The 14,169-nt window shown below is 49.0% G+C and overlaps 1 non-coding gene and 1 pseudogene across 1 annotated transcript; one reads left to right on the top strand and one right to left on the bottom strand.

Moving 5' to 3' along the window:
• The first annotated feature begins 4,608 nt into the window (after window positions 1-4,608).
• On the top strand, window positions 4,609-4,741 carry LOC139244127 (U2 spliceosomal RNA; annotated as a pseudogene).
• Window positions 4,742-11,378: 6,637 nt separating this feature from the next.
• trnam-cau (transfer RNA methionine (anticodon CAU)) lies at window positions 11,379-11,451 on the bottom strand. Its single transcript has one exon. It is a non-coding gene; the product is annotated as a tRNA-Met (tRNA).
• Window positions 11,452-14,169: the final 2,718 nt, after the last annotated feature.

The following is a 14,169-nucleotide window of genomic DNA, read 5'->3' as shown; positions in this document are numbered from 1 at the left end:
AATCAAGACGAACATCAAGAGGTTCTTCATCCTCAAAGGTGTTCAGGAGGCGAGAGGGAGACAGAGGGAATTGTCCCAACTCCAGACGAATATGCAAAACCTGCTCCTGCTGCAGTCGATGGGGGTCGATGTCGCGGAGGAACTCGAAGAGGTGAAGGGCCAGCAAGCATCGCTCTTTGCCTTGGAGTCCTCCAAGATCATCTTCCGCTCCAGAGTCCGCTCCATCGAGCAGGATGAGACATGTTCGCGCTTCTTCTTCTTCCAAAAGATACACAGGGGGAGCTCTGTGATCACCAGCCTAAAGGAAGAAGACGGTTCTGTGACGTCTTCGCAGCCTGACATGCAGAGGATCAGCAAATCCTTCTATGCCAGGCTGTACGACGTCAAGCCCACAGACCGCACGGCCTCCCAGTCTTTCCTGTCGTCTATTTCGGAGGTCTTAGACGACAGCGAGCGAGAGAGTCTGGACCACCCGCTAACTCTGGACGAGCTGACAAAGGCCGTCCGGTCCTTCGAGACGAATAAAACTCCCGGAAGCGACGGCTTACCGATCGAGTTGTATTCGGCTCTGTGGGACTGGATGGGCCCAGACCTGCTGGAAGTGTACGGAGGTATGCTTCTGGCCGGCAGCATGTCAGAATCGATGAGGAAAGGCATCAACACCCTCATCTACAAGAAGAAGGGGGAGAGGGAGGAAATCAAAAACTGTCGCCCATTTCGCTGCTCAATGTGGACAACAAGATCCTGTTAAAGGTCATCGCCAACAGGGTCAAGTCTGCCCTTCAGCTGGTGATTCACCCGGACAAGACCTGCGCTGTCCCCGGCAGGAAGATCTCTGATTGCCTTGCGCTACTCAGAGATACGATCGCCTACGTGCGGGACAGGGGGATGGACACCTGCTTAATCAGCTTAGACCAGGAGAAAGCCTTTGACAGGATATCGCACACGTAGCTGATGGACGTGCTCTCCAAAATGGGGTTTGGGGAGGGTATCCGCAATTGGGTCAAACTGCTCTACACAGACATCAGTAGTGCAGTCCTAATCAACGGGTGGAAACTGAAAGCTTTCCAATCAGATCTGGAGTCAGGCAAGGCTGTCCTCTCTCGGCTGTCTTGTTTGTGTGTTGTATCGAGCCCTTTGCCGAGTCCATCAGGAAGGATGCGGGCATTAGAGGGGTGACGATCCCAGGCAGCGGAGGTGCTCAGGTCAAGACCTCCCTGTACATGGACGACGTCGCCGTCTTTTGCTCAGATCCGCAGTCGGTCCACAGATTGCTCACAATCTGCGACCAGTTTGAACTGACCTCGGGAGCAAAGGTCAATCGCACCAAGAGCGAGGCCATGCTCTTTGGTCACTGGACCGACTGAGCCTCCATTCCCTTCACCGTCAAGCCAGATTTCCTGAAGGTGCTGGGAATATGGTTATGAGCGGACGGGGCGTGCGCCAAAAACTGGGAAGAACGTATTGCCAAGGTCAAACAGAAACTGGCATTTTGGGAGCAGCGCTCCCTTTCCATCACAGGAAAGAACCTGGTCATCAGGAGTGAGGTGCTCTCGGGGTTGCTACACGTGGCACAGGTCTGGCCCATTCCTCGCTCCTGTGCCGCGGCAGTCACCCGGGCTGTCTTCCACTTTGTCTGGAGGTCCAAAATGGACCATGTCCACAGAGACACAATGTACAAATCTCTGGACAGTGGAGGAAAGGATGTTCCGAACGTGGCCCTCATCCTGATGGCCACCTTTGTGTGCGGCTGCATCAAGCTATGCACAGACCCCCGGTACGCAAACACCAAGTGTCACTACGTGCTGAGGTTCCACCTGTCCCCGGCGTTGCGAAGGATGGGTCTGGCCACGCTGCCGCGAAACGCCCCCACCAGTTGGACCATGCCTGTCCACCTGTCCTTCGTGGAAAATTTGTTCAAAAGAAACCCCTTTGACCACAAGGCCATCAAACAGTGGTCAGCGCGTAACGTCCTGGACGGCCTACGGAAGAAGGAGACGGTGGACCCTGTCGAGCTTTCACACAAGCACCAAGACGTAGCTTGGTTGGCGGTGAGGAGGGCCTTATCCGTCAGAGCGTTCATGCACAGCCGACGTATCATCAACACGGCACGCTGCCCCCGAGCCGGCTGCGGGGCGGACAAGTCTGTCACCCATCTCCTTCAGGATTGCGCCTTTGCAACCTTTGCAACGCAGGTCTGGAAAGAGATGTAGTGGTTGCTGTCGAGGTTCATCCCAAGCAGCTCCGTAACACAGGACTCTGTGCTCTACAGGCTGTTCCCAGGGACACACACTGAGACAGACATCACCTGCTGCTGGAGGGCCATCAACTCGGTCAAAGACGCTCTTTGGTCTTGCCGAAACTTGCTGGTTTTCCAGAACAAGGAGATGTCCATGTCTGCGTGTTGCAGACTGGCGCAATCCAAGATCCAGGATTACGTGCTGAGGGACGCACTGAAAATTGGTGCAGTCGCCGCAAAGGCACGGTGGGGAAGGGCCACAGTTTAAAGCCCTTCTGCCACGGAAAACCCTGGGGCACAAATCAGTACAAGCCTCCCTCGGGCTGTATTTGTAATTTACTTTTTGTGTACATAGAGCACCAAATCTGTAAACACCAATGTCGTGCCATGTACAATGCAAGGTGTGTTACGAAATGCATATTTGAAAAGAAAAATGTAAATGCACCGTCACCCATTTCGGGCACTGTATTGTAACACATGAAATGTAATTTGTGTGAATGCACCACAATGTATCCCGTTTATTGTACCGAATCGCACTTGAACTGAAAAACAAGAAATGTAACGAACGGAACTGACATCAGCACCCAGATGTATTGTATGGGATTGCTGACCGCAGCTAAATGTACTGAAATGCAATGAATGTACTGTACAGATTTTTTTTATGAATAAAGTATATTTTGAAATTAAAAAAAAACTGGCCTCGGGAGTGAAGGTCAATCGCAGCAAAAGCGAGTCCATTTTCTTTGGCAACTGGGTGGACCGATCCTTTATTCGCTTCACCGTGAAGCCAGATTACCTGAAGGTGTTGGGAATATGATTCGGAGCGGACGGGGCGTGCGCCAAAAACTGGGAAGAGCGTATCGCCAAAGTGAAGAAAAAACTGGGATGGTGGAAGCTGTGCTTCCTCTCCATGGCAGGAAAGAACCTGGTCATCAGGAGTGAGGTGCTCTCGGGGTTGCTGCACGTGGCTCAGGTCTGGCCCATCCCTCGCTCCTGTGCCGCGCAGTTACCCGGGCCGTCTTCCACTTTGTCTGGAGGTCCAAAATGGAACGTGTCCGCAGAGACACAATGCACAAATCTCTGGACAGTGGAGGAAAGGATGTTCCGAACGTGGCCCTCATCCTGATGGCCACCTTTGTGTGCAGCTGCATCAAGCTGTGCACAGACCCCCAGTACGCAAACACCAAATGTCACTACGTGCTGAGGTTCTACCTGTCCCCGGTGTTACAAAGGATGGGTCTGGCCACGCTGCCGCGAAACGCCCCCAGCAGCTGGACCATGCCTGTCCACCTGTCCTTCGTGGAAAAGTTTTTCACAAAAAAACCCTTTTGATCACAAGGCCATAAAACAGTGGTCAGCACGTAACGTCCTGGACGCCCTACGAAAGAAGGAGAGGGTGGACCCTGTTGGGTGGTTCCCTGAGCAGACTGTCGAACTCGTTTGGCAGAACGTCTCATCGCCAGAGCTTTCACACAAGCACCAAGATGTAGCTTGGTTGGCAGTGAGGAGGGCCTTACCCGACAGAGCGTTCATGCACAGCCGATGTCTCAGCAACATGGCACGGTGCCCCCGAGTCGGCTGCGGGGTGGACGAGACTGTCACCCATCTCCTTCAGGATTGCGCCTTCGCAAGGCAGGTTTCGAAGGAGATGCAGTGGTTGCTGTCGAGGTTCATCCTGAGCAGCTCCGTAACACAGGACTCTTTGCTCTACGGGCTTTTCCCAGGGACATACACCGAGACAGACATCACCTGCTGCTGGAGGGATATCAACTCGGTCAAAGACGCTCTTTGGTCTTGCCGAAACTTGCTGGTCTTCCAGAGCAAGGAGATGTCCACGTCTGCGTGTTGCAGACTGGCGCAATCCAAGATCCAGGATTACGTGCTGAGAGACGCACTGAAAATTGGTACAGTCGCCGCAAAGGCACGGTGGGGAAGGGCCACAGTTTAAAGCCCTTCTGCCACGGTAAACCCGGGGGCAGGAATCAGTACACAACTCCCCTCGGACTGTACTTGCAACTTCTTTTTCATGTACATGGAGCACCTATGTAGTCTGTCAACACCTATGTAGTGCCATGTACAATGTAAGGTCTGTTTCGTAATGCACGTTGAAAAGAAAAAAATGTAAATGTACCGTCACCCATTCCGTGTACTGTATAGTGACACATGCAATGTAATTTTGTTGAATGTACTACAAGGTATCCCGTATTGTACTTGAACTGAAAAGCAAGGAAATGTATCGAACGGAACTGCCGTCAGCACCCAAATGTAGTGTATGGGATTGCTGACCGCAGCTAAATGTACTGAACTGCTTTTGATGTACTGCACAAATTTTCATATGAATAAAGGATATTTTGAAATTTAAAAAAATTCTCGCTTCTCGGCCTTTTGGCTAAGATCGAGTGTAGTATCTGTTGATTGGGCATTCATATGCAAATTGACTGATTGCAGAAATTTGTTTTTCCAGTTTTGCTGGCTCTGGCTTTTGACTTGAGCCAAGCGCCAATTGGAGAGAAGAGGAAAATCTGCATGTCGACCGTCCATTCGGCGGACTGGCGCAACGAGTGATTGAGGGCTTCGGCCAAAATACACCTCGAAAGGAGGAATCTGCAACCCGGATGGCGGCCAACCGAGCGGCGAACCAGGGTGTTCGAAACACTATCCGAGTGACGGTGAAGAAAGTGGATGGACAGACAACCATCAACCGGGACCTGTTCGTGAAGAAAATCCTGCTGGGAACATGTGGCATGAAAGTCGCCGACATCTTCGCCTTGCAGGACCTCCCGAAGAGAGGTTACTTCGATGTGACCTTCAGAAACGTCACCCTATGCCTGAAGTTCCTGAAGGGATTGAAGGAGGCCAGTGAACCGCTGTGCTCAGTGCTAACTTGGGAGCCACTGTTCACCTTCCCGTTGCAGAGAAGACGCACTATCACAGTGCAGATGTACAACCCCCACATCCCGGTCATTGATGTGCTAACATTCCTCGCCAGGTATGTCGATGGGGCAAGAAACAGCAGTGATGTGAAAGACTTGCACGGGATATGGACCAGCAAGCGCCAGATCTAGGTCACCATGAAGGTGGACGCCAGCGGAACCATCCTGCACCCACCCTCCAGCTTTGCCATCGGAAGAAGTCGCGGCTACATGGTGTATGCTGGCCAACCCAACGTGTGCCGCACCTGCGGGAAGGCAGGCCATGTGGCGGCAAGCTGTAAAACTCTCATCTGTCGAAACTGCAACAACCAAGACCACCAGACAAAGGACTGTAAGGAGACCAAGTGCTGCAACCTCTGTGGTCTGGCTGGGCAATTTTACAAAAACTGCCCCAAACGCAACTTCAGCTATGCGCAGGCAGCAAAGAACATTGCACCAGAGGAGGAGGAAGCTGAGGAACACAACGCTCTAGATGCAAACTGGGAGCTAATACAAGACATGAATGGGGAATTAGGTCAAATGGTAGAGCGCTTGCTTTGAACATAAGAACATAAGAATTAGGAACAGGAGTAGGCCATCTAATTCAGAGACCATGGTCCAGAACTTAAAGAAAGGTAACTTTGAAGGTATGAGGCATGAATTGGCTAAGATAGATTGGCTAATGATACTTAAGGGGTTGACTGTGGATGGGCAATGGCAGACATTTAGAGACCGCATGGATGAATTACAACAATTGTACATTCCTGTCTGGCGTAAAAATAAAAAAGGGAAGCTGGCTCAACCGTGGCTATCTAGGGAAATCAGGGATAGTATTAAAGCCAAGGAAATGGCATACAAATTGGCCAGAAATAGCAGCGAACCTGGGGACTGGGAGAAATTTAGAACTCAGCAGAGGAGGACAAAGGGTTTGATTAGGGCAGGGAAAATGGAGTACGAGAAGAAGCTTGCAGGGAACATTAAGGCGGATTGCAAAAGTTTCTATAGGTATGTAAAGAGAAAAAGGTTAGTAAAGACAAACGTAGGTCCCCTGCAGTCAGAATCAAGGGAAGTCATAACGGGGAACAAAGAAATGGCAGACCAATTGAACAAGTACTTTGGTTCAGTATTCACTAAGGAGGACACAAACAACCTTCCGGATATAAAAATGGTCAGAGGGTCTAATAAGGAGGAGGAACTGAGGGAAATCTTTATTAGTCGGGAAATTGTGTTGGGGAAATTGATGGGATTGAAGGCCGATAAATCCCCAGGGCCTGATGGACTGCATCCCAGAGTACTTAAGGAGGTGGCCTTGGAAATAGCGGATGCATTGACAGTCATTTTCCAACATTCCATTGACTCTGGATCAGTTCCTATCGAGTGGAGGGTAGCCAATGTAACCCCACTTTTTAAAAAAGGAGGGAGAGAGAAAGCAGGGAATTATAGACCGGTCAGCCTGACCTCAGTAGTGGGTAAAATGATGGAATCAATTATTAAGGATGTCATAGCAGCGCATTTGGAAAATGGTGACATGATAGGTCCAAGTCAGCATGGATTTGTGAAAAGGAGATCATGCTTGACAAATCTTCTGGAATTTTTTGAGGATGTTTCCAATAAAGTGGACAAAGGAGTACCAGTTGATGTGGTATATTTGGACTTTCAGAAGGCTTTCGACAAGGTCCCACACAGGAGATTAATGTGCAAAGTTAAAGCACATGGGATTGGGGGTAGTGTGCTGACGTGGATTGAGAACTGGTTGTCAGACAGGAAGCAAAGAGTAGGAGTAAATGGGTACTTTTCGGAATGGCAGACAGTGACTAGTGGGGTACCGCAGGGTTCTGTGCTGGGGCCCCAGCTGTTTACATTGTACATTAATGATTTAGACGAGGGGATTAAATGTAGTATCTCCAAATTTGCGGATGACACTAAGTTGGGTGGCAGTGTGAGCTGCGAGGAGGATGCTATGAGGCTGCAGAGTGACTTGGATAGGTTAGGTGAGTGGGCAAATGCGTGGCAGATGAAGTATAATGTGGATAAATGTGAGGTTATCCACTTTGGTGGTAAAAATAGAAAGACAGACTATTATCTGAATGGTGACAGATTAGGAAAAGGGAAGGTGCAACGAGACCTGGGTGTCATGGTACATCAGTCATTGAAGGTTGGCATGCAGGTACAGCAGGCGGTTAAGAAAGCAAATGGCATGTTGGCCTTCATAGCGAGGGGATTTGAGTACAGGGGCAGGGAGGTGTTGCTACAGTTGTACAGGGCCTTGGTGAGGCCACACCTGGAGTATTGTGTACAGTTTTGGTCTCCTAACTTGAGGAAGGGCATTCTTGCTATTGAGGGAGTGCAGCGAAGATTCACCAGACTGATTCCCGGGATGGTGGGACTGACCTATCAAGAAAGACTGGATCAACTGGGCTTGTATTCACTGGAGTTCAGAAGAGTGAGAGGGGACCTCATAGAAACGTTTAAAATTCTGACGGGTTTGGACAGGTTGGATGCAGGAAGAATGTTCCCAATGTTGGGGAAGTCCAGAACCAGGGGTCACAGTCTAAGGATAAGGGGTAAGCCATTTAGGACCGAGATAAGGAGAAACTTCTTCACCCAGAGAGTGGTGAACCTGTGGAATTCTCTACCACAGAAAGTAGTTGAGGCCAATTCACTAAATATATTCAAAAGGGAGTTAGATGAAGTCCTTACTACTCGGGGGATCAAGGGGTATGGCGTGAAAGCAGGAAGTGGGTACTGAAGTTTCATGTTCAGCAATGAACTCATTGAATGGCGGTGCAGGCTAGAAGGGCTGAATGGCCTGCTCCTGTACCTATTTTCTATGTTTCTATGTTTCTATCTAGCCCCTCGAGTCTGCTCCGCCATTCAACAAGATCATGGCTGATCAGGCCGTGGACTCAGCTCCACTTACCCGCACACTCCACATAACCCTTAATTCCCTTATTGGCTAAAAATCTATCAATCTGTGACTTGAATACATTCAATGAGCTAGCCTCAACTGCTTCCTTGGGCAGAGAATTCCACAGATTCACAACCCTCTGGGAGAAGAAATTCCTTCTCAACTCGGTTTTAAATTGGCTCCCCCGTATTTTGAGGCTGTGCCCCCTCGTTCTAGTCTCCCTGACCAGTGGAAACAACCTCTCTGCCTCTATCTTGTCTATCCCTTTCATTATTTTAAATGCTTCTATACTCCAACGATTAAAGACCCAGTCTATTCAATCTATCATCATAAGGTAATCCCGTCATCTCCGGAATCAACCGAGTGAATCGTCTCTGTATCCCCTCGAAAGCCAGTATATCCTTCCTTAAGTAAGGCGAACAAAACTGTACTCCAGGTGCGGCCTCACCAATACCCGATACAGTTGCAGAAGGACCTCCCTGCTTTTGTACTCCATCCCTCTCGCAATGAAGGCCAACATTCCATTCGCCTTCCTGATTACCTGCTGCACCTGCAAATGAACTTTTTGGGATTCATGCACAAGGACCCCCAGGTCCCTCTGCACCGCAGCATGTTGTAATTTCTCCCCATTCAAATAGTATTCCCTTTTTTTGTTTTTTTTCCCAAGGTGGATGACCTCACACTTTCCGACATTGTAATCCATCTGCCAAACCTTAGCCCATTCGCTTAACCTATCTAAATCTCTTTGCAGCCTCTCTGTGTCCTCTACACAACCCGCTTTCCCACTAATCTTTGTGTCATCTGCAAATTTTGTTACACTACACTCTGTCCCCTCTTCCAGGTCATCTATGTATGTTGTAAACAGTTGTGGTCCCAGCACCGATCCCTGTGGCACACCACTAACCACCGATTTCCAACCCAAAAAGGACCCATTTATCCCGACTCTCTGCTTTCTGTTAGCCAGCCAAATCTCCATCCATGCTTATACATTTCCACTACCCCCGCGTACCTTTATCTTCTGCAGTAACCTTTTGTGTGGCACCTTATCAAATGCCTTTTGAAAATCTAAATACACCACATCCATCAGTACACCTCTATCCACCAAGCTCATTATATCCTCAAAGAATTCCAGTAAATTAGATTAACATGATTTCCCCTTCATGAATCCATGCTGCGTCTGCTTGATTGCACTATTCCTATCTCGATGTCCCGCTATTTCTTCGTTCATGATAGTTTCGAGCATTTTCCCCACTACAGATGTTAAACTAACCGGCCTATCGTTACCTGTCTTTTGTCTGCCCCCTTTTTTAAACAGAGGTGTTACATGAGCTGCTTTCCAATCCGCTGGTACCTCCCCAGGGTCCAGAGAATTATTGGTAGATTATAACAGAATGCATCTGCTATAACTTCTGGCATCTCTTTTAATACCCTGGGATGCATTTCATCAGGACCAGGGGACTTGTCTACCTTGAGTTCCATTACCCGATCCAGCACTACCCCCCGAGTGATAGTGATTGTCTCCAGGTCCTCCCTTCCCACATTCCTGTGACCAGCAAATTCTGGCATGGTTTCTGTGTCTTCCACTGTGAAGACCGAAGCAAAATAATTGTTTAAGGTCTCAGCCATTTCCACATTTCCCATTATTAAATCCCCCTTCTCTTCTTCTAAGGGACCAACATTTACTTTCGTCACTTTTTCCATTTTATACATCTGTAAAAGCTTTTACTATCCGTTTTTATGTTTTGCGCAAGTTGACCATTTTAATCTATCTTTCCTTTCTTTATTGCTTTCTTAGTCATTCCTTGCTGTATTGCTTTCTTAGTCATTCTTTGCATGTTTGAGGTAGTGGGATGAATGCCTGCATTCTCCACTATTCTTTCGGCTTGGTTAATTGTTCAGACACAAGAGTTGTGTCAGGTGTGGGTGAGCCCATTTGCTTCTGAAGGTCTCCGCAGGCTGAGGGACATCAAATCCTTTGGTGTGCTGTCGCAGCAAAACTTCTCAATTTTTGCATTATGCAGCTGAAGTGAAAGAAGGAAAAACATCTTCTGCAAGTATCAATGCCTGCTTTGAGAATTGAATTCAGTACCATTCAGATTATGAGACTGACGCGCTGCCTACTGCGCTAAGAAGGCACTTACCAGTTTAAGAACTGGGCAGTTTGACCAAATATGTTCGCTTACGTGGCATCCAAAGTCATAATGCAAAGATTGCAAAAACGCTCGAGTCAAGGTAGGAGCCGAACCTGCAATCTACTAATCCGTAGTCAGACGCGTTAACCATTGCGCCGCTGGCCCAGGCTGTGAAAAATAGCTGCGACATCAGCAAATACACAGGACGGGCAGCATTGAAAGGCACCAAAGATAGGCACCTCTGCCGCTTCCCTTCGATTGACAGGTGGGGAGCGGAGCAGTGCAGTAGAAAACAAAGCAAAGCAAAGTCGTCCTTCGGTGGTTGGTTGCAATCCGGCTTGAAGCAGTGAGCAATCTTTTGAAGTAAGTATGTGTGTGGTAAGTCCCAATTCGCTGAAGGCAGAGTTCTTAATATGATGAGCAGTTTGCAGCTGAACATGTTGCAGCTGAGGCACAGGACAGTGCCTTCACCGTTTTGCTTGAACACTTGCATGTGTGTGTCAGCAGGGAGTGCCTTTGAGCCGCAATGCATGAAAAGAGCCAGCATTTTCTTTCAGGCAAAGCCTCAGGCAATTGCACTTTCTTTCAGGCAAAGCCTCAGGCAATAGAAGTCATTTGTCCATCAGTCAGACAGGGCTCTCGCCTGCTCCCTCACGCTCGTGGCGGCTGCGACGTTGCGCTCAACTCGCTTCCCTTGCGCAGGCTCGAGCTCTTCTCGGCGTCTTTCACCATATCCATGGCTTCCAGTCCTGCCCTTGCTCGCCTGCTATTGCTCAGTAACGTCGATTGGAGCAAAGCATTGAAAGTGTTCAGGGAGCAGGCCAACCTGAAGCAGGAGATTTCTGCTGGTCGTGGAACAGCGAGGAGGCAAGTGATAAGGGGCTGGTCAGATGCAAACTGGGAGCTTATACCAAACATAAATGGGGAATTAGCTCAAATGGCAGAGTGCTTGCTTTGCATTTGAGAGTTAGTGGGATCAATGCCTGCATTCTCCACTATTCTTTTGGCTCGGGTAATTGTTCAGAAACAAGAGTTGTGTCAGGTGTGGTGTGAGCCCATCTGCTTCTGAAGGTCACCGCAGGCTGAGGGACATCAAATCCTTTGATGTGCTGTCGCAGCAAAACTTCCTGATTTTTGCATGAATGCAGCTGAAATGAAAGAAGGAAAAAAGTCTAGTTAAGTATTAATGCCTTCTCTGAGGATTGAACTCAGGACCTTCAGATTATGAGACTGACGCGCTGCCTACTGCGCTAAGAAGGCACTTGCCTGATTAATAACTGAAGAGTGTGACCAACTATGTTCGCTTACGTGGCATTCAAAGCCAGAATGCAAAGATTGCCAAAATGCTCGAGCCAGGTAGGAGCCGAACATGCAATCTTCTAATCCGTAGTCAGATGCGTTATCCAATGCGCCGCAGGCCCAGGCTGTGAAAAATAGCTGCGACATCAGCAAGTACACAGGACGAGCAGCATTAAAAGGCATGCGGCAGACAATCAGCAAAGATAGGCACATCTGCCGCTTCCCTTCGATTGACAGGTGGGGAGCGGAGCAGTGCAGCAGAAAACAAAGCAAAGCAAAGTCGTCCTTAGGTGGTTGGTTGCACTCCGGCTTGAAGCAGTGAGCATTCTTCTGAAATAAGTATGTGTGTGGTAAGTCGCAATTCGCTGAAGGCAGAGCTCTTAATATGACGAGCAGTTTGCAGCTGAACATGTTGCAGCTGAGGCACAGGACAGTGCCTTCGTCGTTTTGCTTGAACACTTGCATGTGTGTGTCAGCAGGGAGTGCCTTTGAGCAGCAATGCATGTAAAGAGCCAGCACTTTCTTTCAGGCAAAGCCTCAGGCAATAGAAGTCATTTGTCCATCAGTCAGACAGGGCTCTCGCCTGCTCCCTCTCGCTCGTGGCGGCTGCGACGTTGCGCAGGCTCGAGCTCTTCTCGGCGTCTTTCACCATATCCATGGCTTCCAGTCCTGCCCTTGCTCGCCTGCTATTGCTCAGTAACGTCGATTGGAGCAAAGCATTGAAAGTGCTCAGGGAGCAGGCCAACCTGAAGCAGGAGATTTCTGCTGGTCGTGGAATAGCGAGGAGGCAAATAATAAGGGGCTAGTCAGTTGCAAACTGGGAGCTAATGCCAGACGTGAATGGGGAATTAGCTCAAATGGTAGAGCGTGTGCTTTGCATGTGAGAGGTAGTGGGATCAATGCCCCCATTCTCCACTATTCTTTTGGCTCGGGTAATTGTTCAGACACAAGAGTTGTGTCAGGTGTGCTGTGAGCCCATCTGTTTCTGAAGGTCACCGCAGGCTGAGGGACATCAAATCCTTTGCTGTGCTGTCGCAGCAAAACTTCTCGATTTTTGCATGAATGCAGCTGAAATGAAAGAAGGAAAAACATCTGTGCAAGTATCAATGCCTTCTCCAAGGATTCAACTCAGAACCTTCAGATTATTAGACTGACACGCTGCCTTCTGCGCGAAGAAGACACTTGCCAGCTTACTGACTGGTGAATGTGACCAACTATGTTCGCACACGTGGCATCCAAAGCCAGTATGCAAAGATTGCAAAAATGCTCGAGCCAGGTCGGAGACGAACATGTAATCTTCTAATCCATAATCAGATGCGTTATCCATTGCGCCGCAGGCCCAGGCTGTGAAAAATAGCTGCGAAATCAGCAAGTACACAGGACGGGCAGCATTAAAAGGCATGCGGCCGAGAATCACAAAAGATAGGCACCTCTGCCGCTTCCCTTCGATTGACAGGTGGGGAGCGGAGCAGTGCAGTAGAAAACAAAGCAAAGCAAAGTCGTCCTTAGGTGGTTGGTTGCTCTCCGGTTTGAAGCAGTGAGCATTCTTTTGAAGTAAGTATGTGTGTGGTAAGTCGCAATTCGCTGAAGGCAGAGTTCTTAATATGGTGAGCAGTTTACAGCTGAACATGTTGCAGCTGAGGCACAGGACAGTGCCTTCACCGTTTTGCTTGAACACTTGCATGTGTGTGTCAGCAGGGAGTGCCTTTGAGCAGCAATGCATGAAAAGAGCCAGCATTTTCTTTCAGGCAAAGCCTCAGGCAATTGCACTTTCTTTCAGGCAAAGCCTCAGGCAATAGAAGTCATTTGTCCATCAGTCAGACAGGGCTCTCGCCTGCTCCCTCACGCTCGTAGCGACTGCGACGTTGCGCTCAACTCGCTTCCCTTGCGCAGGCTCGAGCTCTTCTCGGCGTCTTTCACCATATCCATGGCAAACCAGTCCTGCCCTTGCTCGCCTGCTATTGCTCAGTAACGTCGATTGGAGCAAAGCATTGAAAGTGTTCAGGGAGCAGGCCAACCTGAAGCAGGAGATTTCTGCTGGTCGTGGAATGGCGAGGAGGCAAGTGATAAGGGGCGAGTCAGATGCAAACTGGGAGCTAATGCCAGACATAAATGGGGGATTAGCTCAAATGGTAGAGCGCTTGCTTTGCATGTGAGAGTTTGCGGGATCAATACCTGCATTCCCCACTATTCGTTTGGCTCGGGTAATTGCTCAGAAACAAGAGTTGTGTCAGGTGTGGTGTGAGCCCATCTGCTTCTGAAAGTCACCGCAGGCTGAGGGACATCAAATCCTTTTCTTGATTTTTTCATGAATGCAGCTGAAATGAAAGAAGGAAAAACATCTATGCAAGTATCAATACCTTCTCTGAGGATTGAACTCATGACCTTCAGATTATGACACTGACGCGCTGCCTACTGCGCTAAGAAGACACTTGACTGGTTAGTAACTGAAGAGTGTGACCAACTATGTTCGCTTACGTGGCATTCAAAGCCAGAATGCAAAGATTGCCAAAATACTCGAGCCAGGTCGGAGCCGAACATGCAATCTTCTAATCCGTAGTCAGATGCGTTATCCATTGCGCCGCTGGCCCAGGCTGTGAAAAATAGCTGCGACATCAGCAAGTACACAGGACGAGCAGCATTAAAAGGCATGCGGCAGACAATCAGCAAAGATAGGCA

The sequence above is a fragment of the Pristiophorus japonicus genome, unplaced genomic scaffold (genome assembly GCF_044704955.1).
Source record: "Pristiophorus japonicus isolate sPriJap1 unplaced genomic scaffold, sPriJap1.hap1 HAP1_SCAFFOLD_207, whole genome shotgun sequence".
Lineage (NCBI taxonomy): Eukaryota > Metazoa > Chordata > Chondrichthyes > Pristiophoridae > Pristiophorus > Pristiophorus japonicus.
Note: the sequence above shows the minus strand (reverse complement) of the source record. Positions and strands in the feature narration are given on the sequence as shown.